This window comes from Oncorhynchus masou, chromosome 11 (assembly GCF_036934945.1).
Source record: "Oncorhynchus masou masou isolate Uvic2021 chromosome 11, UVic_Omas_1.1, whole genome shotgun sequence".
Classification (NCBI taxonomy): domain Eukaryota; kingdom Metazoa; phylum Chordata; class Actinopteri; order Salmoniformes; family Salmonidae; genus Oncorhynchus; species Oncorhynchus masou.
The window spans coordinates 39,501,639-39,510,369 of NC_088222.1; positions in this window are offsets into that span (position 1 = coordinate 39,501,639).

Below are 8,731 nucleotides of genomic sequence, written 5' to 3' on the forward strand. Positions count from 1 at the left end.
CGCCACCTGGTAGGAGCGACCTGTCAGGTAGGACGCAATCCAAGCGTGGGCCGCGCCGGAGAGGGTGGAGAGGAGGATCTGATGGTTCACAGTATCGAAGGCAGCCGATAGGTCTAGAAGGATGAGAGCAGAGGAGAGAGAGTTAGCTTTAGCAGTGCGGAGCGCCTCCGTGATACAGAGAAGAGCAGTCTCAGTTGAATGACTAGTCTTGAAACCTGACTGATTTGGATCAAGAAGGTCATTCTGAGAGAGATAGCGGGAGAGCTGGCCAAGTTTGTGGGGGAAAGTCCAGGCTGACAGACGCAGCAGCTCCAGTAGGCAGGCGATCACTGGACAATTGAGGAATGGAAAACATTGCCGTGTCCAACGAATCCCGGTCCCTGATACGTCATGCAAGATTTGATATAAGCATCATGAATCCATGGCCCCACCCCGCCTGGTGTCAACGGTACAGGCTGCTGGTGTAATGGTGTAGGGCAGGTATTCCCAAACTGGGGTATACGCAATGCCATCCGGGGTACAGCAAATAAAAGTGATTCAAATGTTGTTGTTTTTAAATGTAGATTATTTTCTTCACATTTTCAAACAGTCCATTTACATTTTCGAACAGGACTATACGTTTGGGTGAGGTTTTTTTCTCGCCTGAGTAGCCTCGCTTCACTGCCAAATATAAAATTAAACCATCTAGTGTTCAGCGAAATAACACATTGTCAAATGCAGGTAGCCTAGTCAAATAATTAACATCCAATCACATGAACCGTTACACTCACGGGAATTCCACAACGGTCCGTATGTAGCTGCTGCTCATTCCGTTTGCTCGAAAATTGATTAATGGTTAAAATAAGTAAGGCCGGTGTCCATAGAGACACATACCAGTTCTACAGGTAGTACTGCTACCACTACCAGCAGTAGTGCACCTGGCGACTACACAAGTTGTTCTGCTTCCACGAGCGCATCCAATGCTAGCATCAGTAATTCTACATTTGTTGTTAGCCAAGCTAGCATGGACACTGACAGTTGTGAATCTGATGAAGCCGAAGAGCTACTGCCCCCTTAACCCGGAAATCACCGAACAACAGACAGTGTCGGTGAACCATCAAAGATGCGTAAATATGATGACTACATTGATTTGGGGTTCACTTATATTGGGAGTAGTGCCTTTCCTCAGTACCTTTGCACATATAACACACTGGCTATCTCACAACTAGATGAAACCTCCACTCTTGAGCAGACATTTAGAAACAAAACATGCCAATTTCAAAAATAAGATACAGGAGTTTTTTGAGTGAGAATTAAGACGACTTTAGAGTAGTAAGACATGTATAAAAGCAACAGATACCATTAATAAGTAGGGGATAGAAGTGTCTTATATGGTGAGCTACCGTGTGGCTGGGACAGTCAAGCATCATACTATGGTGAAGGACTTCATTCTTCCTGCTACCGCAGATATGGCTGGGACAATGCTGGGGAAAAGGCCCCAAAAACTATACAGACAATGTCTTCATCAAACAACACTGTTTCTCGACGCATCAGTGACATGGCAGGAGATGTTTTGAAACAATTACTGCTTCGCATACAAGCCAGTGAATTTTATGTGTTACAGCTAGATGAGTCAACAGAAGTGGCGGGCCTTGCACAGCTCCTGGTATATGTCTGTTACGTTTATGGGGGTTCCAATAAGGAAGACATCCTCTTCTGCAAACCACTGGAAACCAGGACAACAGGAGAGGATTATTTTAAAGTACTGGGCAGCTTTGTGACATCAAATGGACTTTGTTGGTCAAAATGTGTTGGTATCTGTACTGATGACACAAAAGCAATGACAGGGAGACATAGGGGAGTGGTAACGTGCGTGCAAGCAGTTGCTCCCAATGTCACTTGGGTACACTGCAGCATCTACCGAGAGGCTCTTGCTGCCAAGGGAATACCTGACAGCATAAAAGAGCAAGGCCCCTGAACTCGTATTTTCTGTATTATGCAATGATTTGGGCAGCAACCATGTAGTGCTTTTTACTACATACAGTAGTGAGCTGGTTATCAAGGGGCAAAGTATTGACATGTTTTTTTAAATTGAGAGATGAGCTTTAAGTTTTCTTTACTGACCATAATTTTCACTTGTCTGACCGCTTGCATGATGAGTTTCTCACACGACTGGCCTATCTGGGTGATGTTTTTCCTCGTCTGAATGATCTGAATCTAGGATTACAGGGACTCTCCAACAATATTCAATGTGCGGGACAAAATTGAAGTTGGTGCCCTTCTCTGCATTAACAAGGACAACACAGGTCTTATCATCATTGTATGTTTTGTGTGCAAATTAACTCAAGTTTACAGACAATGCCAAATGTGATATAGCAAAGCACCTGAGTGAGTTGGGTGTGCAATTACGCAGGTACTTTCCCGAATAGATGACAAACAACTGGATTAGTTATTCCTTTCATGCCCTGTCTCCAGTCCACTTACCGATATCTGAACAAGAGAGCCTCATCAAAATTGCAACAAGCGGTTCTGTGAATTTAATTTAATCAGAAGCTACTGCCAGATTTCTGGATTGGGCTGTGCTCAGAGTATCCTGCCTTGGCAAATCGTGCTGTTAAGACACTGATGCCCTTTGCAACCACGTACCTATGTGAGACTGGATTTTTGGCCCTCACTAGCATGAAACTAAGTACAGGCACAGACTGTGGAAAATGATTTAAGACTGAGACTCCATTACAACCCAACATTGCAGAGTTATGTGCATCCTTTCAAGCACACCCTTCTCATTAACCTGTGGCGAGTTATTCACAATTTTCAATTAACAAAAAAATGGTTTATATGTAAGATGGTTAAATAAAGAGAAATTATTATTTGTGCCCTGGTCCTATAAGAGCTGTTTGTCACTTCCCACGAGCCGGGTTGTGACAACTCACACCCACTCTTATGTTTAATAAATGTATTGTGTGTGTGTGACAGGCTTACAATGATAGCAAAGAGTATTATTTGAGAGTGCACTGACCCTGGTGCTAGAGGGGGTACGCAGCTGGAGGTTGAATGCTTGAAGGGGTACGGGACTATAAAAAGTTTGGGAACCACTGGTGTAGGGAATATTTTCCTGGCACATTTTAGGTATCTTTGATATCAATTGAGCAATGTTTCCATGCCCCAAAGAATTATGGCTGTTCTGGGAGCAAAGGGGGGGTCTGACCTGGTACTAGAGGGATGTACTTAATAAACTGAGGAGTGTACCTAATAAACTGTATGTAAACCCAGCAACAACAAAAAAAATATCCTCTCACGATCAACTGCATTTATTTTCAGCAAACTTAACGTGTAAATATTTGGATGAACATAAGATTCAACAACTGAGACAAACTGAACAAGTTCCACAGAAATTGAATAATGTGTTCCTGAACAAAGGCGGGGGTCAAAATCAAAAGTAAGTCAGTATCTGGTGTGGCCACCAGCTGCATTAAGTACTGCAGTGCATCTCCTTCTCATGGACTCCACCAGATTTGCCTGTTCTTGCTGTGAGATGTTACCCCACTCTTCCACCAAGGCACCTGTAAGTTCCCAGACATTTCTGAGGGGAATGGCTGTAGCCCTCACCCTCCGATCCAACAGGTCCCAGACATGCTCAATGGGATTGAGATCCGGGCTCTTCGCTGGCACTGGCAGAACACTGACATTCCTGTTTTGCAGGAAATCATGCACAGAAACAAGCAGTATGGCTGGTGGCATTGTCATGCTGGAGGGTCATGTTAGGATGAGCCTGCAGGAAGGGTACCACATGAGGGAGGAGGAGGTTTTCCCTGTAACGCACAGCGTTGAGATTGAGCTTGTCATTGCAGGCAGTCTGATGCTGTAACACACCACCCCATGACAGACCCTCCACCTCCAAATCGATCCCGCTCCAGAGTACAGGCCTTGGTTTAACGCTCATTTTGATAAATGCACATCCGACCACCCCTAGTGAGACAAAACCACGACTTGTCAGTGAAGAGCACTTTTTGCCAGTCCTGTCTGGTCCAGCGACGGTGGGTTTGTGCCCATAGGCGATGTTGTTGCCGGTGCTGTCTGGTGAGGACCTGCCTTACAACAGGCCTACAAGTCCTCAGTCCTGGCCCTCTCAGCCTATTGCGGATAGTCTGAGCACTGTTAGAGGGATTATGCATTCCTGGTGTAACTCGGGCAGTTGTTGTTGCCATCCTGTACCTTTCCCGCAGGTGTGATGTTCGGATGTACCGATCCTGTGCAGGTGTTGTAACACATGGTCTGCCACTGTGAGGACGATCAACTGTCCGTCCCGTCTCCCTGTAGCGGTGTCTTATGTGTCTCACATTAAGGACATTGCAATTTATTGCCCTTGCCACATCTGCAGTCCTCATGCCTCCTTGCAGCATGCCTAAGGCACATTCATGCAGATGAGCAGAGACCCTGGGCATCTTTCTTTGGGTGTTTTTCAGAGTCAGTAGAAAGGCCTCTTTCGTGTCCTAAGTTTTCATAACCGTAACCTTAATTGCCTACCGTCTGTAAGCTCTTAGTGGACCGTTCCACAGGTGCATGTTCATGAATTGTTTATGCTTCATTGAACAAGCATGGGAAACCAGTGTTTAAACCCTTTACAATGAAGATCTGTGAAGTTATTTGGATTCATTACTTGGAATGCCATTATAGTTGAGGCCAGTAGGCCGTCATTGTAAAATAAGAATTTGTTCTTAACGGACTTGCCTAGTTTAAATTTTTAAAAACTATGTATATACGTGTCTATGTTTACACATACAGTACTAGTCAAAAGTTTGGACACACCTACTCATTCAAGGGTTTTTCTTTGTTTTTACTATTTTCTATATTGTAGAATAATAGTGAAGACTTCAAAACTATGAAATAACACATGGAATCATGTAGTAACCAAAAGTGTTGAACAAATTAAAATATATTTTATATTTGAAATTCTTCAACGTAGCCACCCTTTGCCTTGCTGAAAGCTTTGCACACTTGGCATTCTCTCAACCAGCTTCATCTGGAATGCTTTTCCATCAGTCTTGAAGGAGTTCCCACATATGCTGAGCACTTGTTGGCTGCTTTTCCTTCAACTCATCTATTGGGTTGAGGTCAGGTGATTGAAGGCCAGGTCATCTAATGCAGCACTGTCGTTTCTATTTGCTCATTTGAGCTGTTCTTGCCATAATATGGACTTGTTTTCTTTTTACCAAATAGGGCTATTTTCTGTATACCACACCTATCTTGTCACAACACAACTGATTGGCTCAAATGCATTAGGAAGCAAAGAAATTCCACATGAACTTTTAACACACACCACTGCCAAGTGTGCAAAGCTGTAATCAAGGCGAAGGGTGGCTACTTTGAAAACACTCAAATAAATCAGAAATATAACACTTTTTGCGTGACAATATGATTCCATTATTCTACAACGTAGAAAATAGTGAAAGTAAAAACCTTTGAATGAGTAGGTGCCTAAACGTTTGCCTGGTAATGTATATGTTATACATATACACGTACATACATATTTCATTTTTTTATTTAACCTTTATTTAACTAGGCAATTTCGTTTAGAACAAATTCTTATTTTACATTGACGGCCTACCGGCCTCAACTGTTATGGCATTCCAAGAAATGAATGAGGGCAGGGTAACAACTTCAGTATTACTTAATCAGTGCTATATATATACATACATACATACATACATACAGTACCATTTCAATAAAACAGCTACAGCTCCAATACTATGGTCTCTTACCCCATGCCTGCATCCAGTAGTAGTTCTGATCTGCCTCAGCCTGTGGTCTCTGACTTGTAGAATGGATGGAGTGCCAAACATACTTGCTTGTTTTGTAGGCTGTGTCCCAATAGTATGAAATAGGTTCATTTTGCTTTACTAGTCTCCTTTTCTTTAGGACCTCAGGCAGGTGAAATGAATGGTTATGTACAAAACATATTGCTCACGTCTATACATTTGTGGAAACCGTTTAGCACTATTGAGACACAGCCATAGGGACAGTAATGACCAATTATCACAATGGAATGGACAGGGTTGGTGTGACGACCCTCCCACTCTGTCTGCCGTATTCTCTATTTTTTGTTTCCTTATTAGGATGTTGGTGGGCAGAGTTGGGAGGGTCGTCAGCTACATGGGAAACAACTGGGCCCGGTGTCTCCCAGGATAAATACACTACTTCCCCATTCATGGGGGAGACTCTCTCCATGCAGACACCTTTATGGATTTTTGTTGTGTTTCTTGGTGATTTTTGAGTTGTTTGCTTTCGCATCTTTTCAACACCCTGCATTATCACATTCATGCATGCAAAACACTCACTGACATTACTGATTACACACACCATTGTATATTTTCCTTAGTTGCTTTTGTTAAGGCGTAACAAAATATATATTTATTATCTCCACATTGTCTCCCTTTTGTTACGGGCTTTGAGCCGGTTCGTTACATTGGGGAGTAACGGATGACAAAAAATGAACTGTAATCCATTACCAGCTAAAATTGTACTCAACATTACAGATACTTCTGAAAAACTATATAATTACTTCAACCATTACTTTTACATTCAGAAAGGATGTTTGCAAAAAAAAAACGACGACACTTCTCTGTTTACTCAATGACATTCAAATCAGCATCTAAAAAAGCCACAAGCTTTAAGTTTGTTCCACGTGAGCGAGTCTGACCATAAGTCAGATACTCCTATAATGACACACCAAATGTGTTTGATGGATCGTGGAAAAAGAGCAGGAATAGGCTTTTGTAGGCTACAGTCCAAGCTATTTCTTCCAACAGTGCGACTGTCGGCATCCAAAGATTATCCAACTTGAATAAATCAAACCAAATCTGATTTGTCACATACACATGGTTGGCAGATAAAGTGGCTAGTGATACATTTTTTACATCAATTTTTCCATTATTAAAGTGGCTGGAGTTGAGTCAGTATGTTGGCAGCAGCCACTCAATGTTAGTGGTGGCTGTTTAACAGTCTGATGGCCTTGAGATAGAAGCTGTTTTTCAGTCTCATGGTCCCAGCTTTGATGCACCTGTACTGACCTCGCCTTCTGGGTGATTGCGGGGTGAACAGGCAGTGGCTCGGGGGTGGTTGTTGTCCTTGATGATCTTTATGGCCTTCCTGTGACATCGCGTGGTGTAGGTGTCCTGGAGGGCAGGTAGTTTGCCCCCGGTGATGCGTTGTGCAGACGCTGTGTGGGTGGACCAATTTGTCCGTGATGTGTACGCCGAGGAACTTAAAACTTACCACCCTCTCCACTACTGTCCCGTCGATGTGGATAGGGGGGTGCTCCCTCTGCTGTTTCCTGAAGTCCACCATCATCTCCTTTGTTTTGTTGACGTTGAGTGAGGTTATTTTCCTGACACCACACTCCAATAAACGCTCGGAGGTAAGGATGACAACAGTGGTGTAGTCCGGCGATACGGAAATCACTTCATATATCTACATAGATCATTAATGTGAATCACTCCTGCTCTCTCATTAAGCTATTTATGCCTTACGGAGTGTGGTTGCAAATGTCTGTTCACAAATCTAAATGTGTATTTGAATCCAATAAGAGTTGAATTCAATTAGTTTAAGCTGCCGATCAATCAATGTTTTTGAAACCAATGGACAGCCAGTGAATAAAATGTGTTCTTGCAAAAGCTGCATAGTGCGGATCCAAGCCAATGGAATAAAATTTGATATTTTATTACTCAATCTAATTCATGCTGCTGATTTAAAAAAAATACATTTAAAAAGTCCCAAATTGACACATGCTCAAACTTGCACACTTTTGATAGACTTGATGGGGAAATCTGTAGTTGCTACATCTATGTTTGGACTTTGATTCCATTGATTCTTGAAGAATATAACTTATAAATGGCTCATGAGCTTACTTCAATTGTCACACTCCATGAGAATCCAAAATATGAGCTTGTTTAAGTCCGATGTTTGTAAATGTATAGCCTCAACATCGTTAAAACAATTTTTATATCATGGATGGTCAGTCCGTGCATCGATCGCTCTCTATTAATCTGAGTGTGGTTATATTTCTCCAGGCCCATCCCTCAGTTTTTTTTCCACCAAAACACAGACCGTTATGTTATTTTTTTCATCTGTGGATTTGCCCTTTAAACAGCTGCATATTATCAAGCTATCAGTGTCACCAACAAAAAGGTACACAATAGGCCTATAGCAAATGGCATTCATTTTTCACAAGTAAATATCCTTTTTCAGTAGAGCTCAAAGCATGCCATTCCATGAGCGCAGCATGTATTTTTCAACTCAACTCAATGAGCCCAATCCTCCATGACAACAAAGTCATAAAAAACAGAGTAGGGCTGGTTAATAAATCCTTAGTTATGGGGTCATGCTCAGGTAAAACAATTTGGCTAATCTATACTTCCATATTCCCAAATCCTATTCTTGAAGATCAAGGTGTATAACATTTATTGGATTGACTGGAATTCTGTTTTTTTATAAATGTAAATATATAATTGAATCATTATTATATGTGGTAGAAAGCAATGGGTTAGAAGAAGCCTACATAACCAACCAACCCATAAAGTAAAATGTAACATCCATGGCCAGCTAAAGAGGCATTATCATTGATTTATCCTGCAATAGATGTGGTTCAATTGGTAACATACATTGTCTTCTAATGCCTCTTAATAAAAGGGACAGTAATGGAATTTAATCAGATTGTTACAGAGTTTGGGTAATCCAAAAGTTACGTTACTGA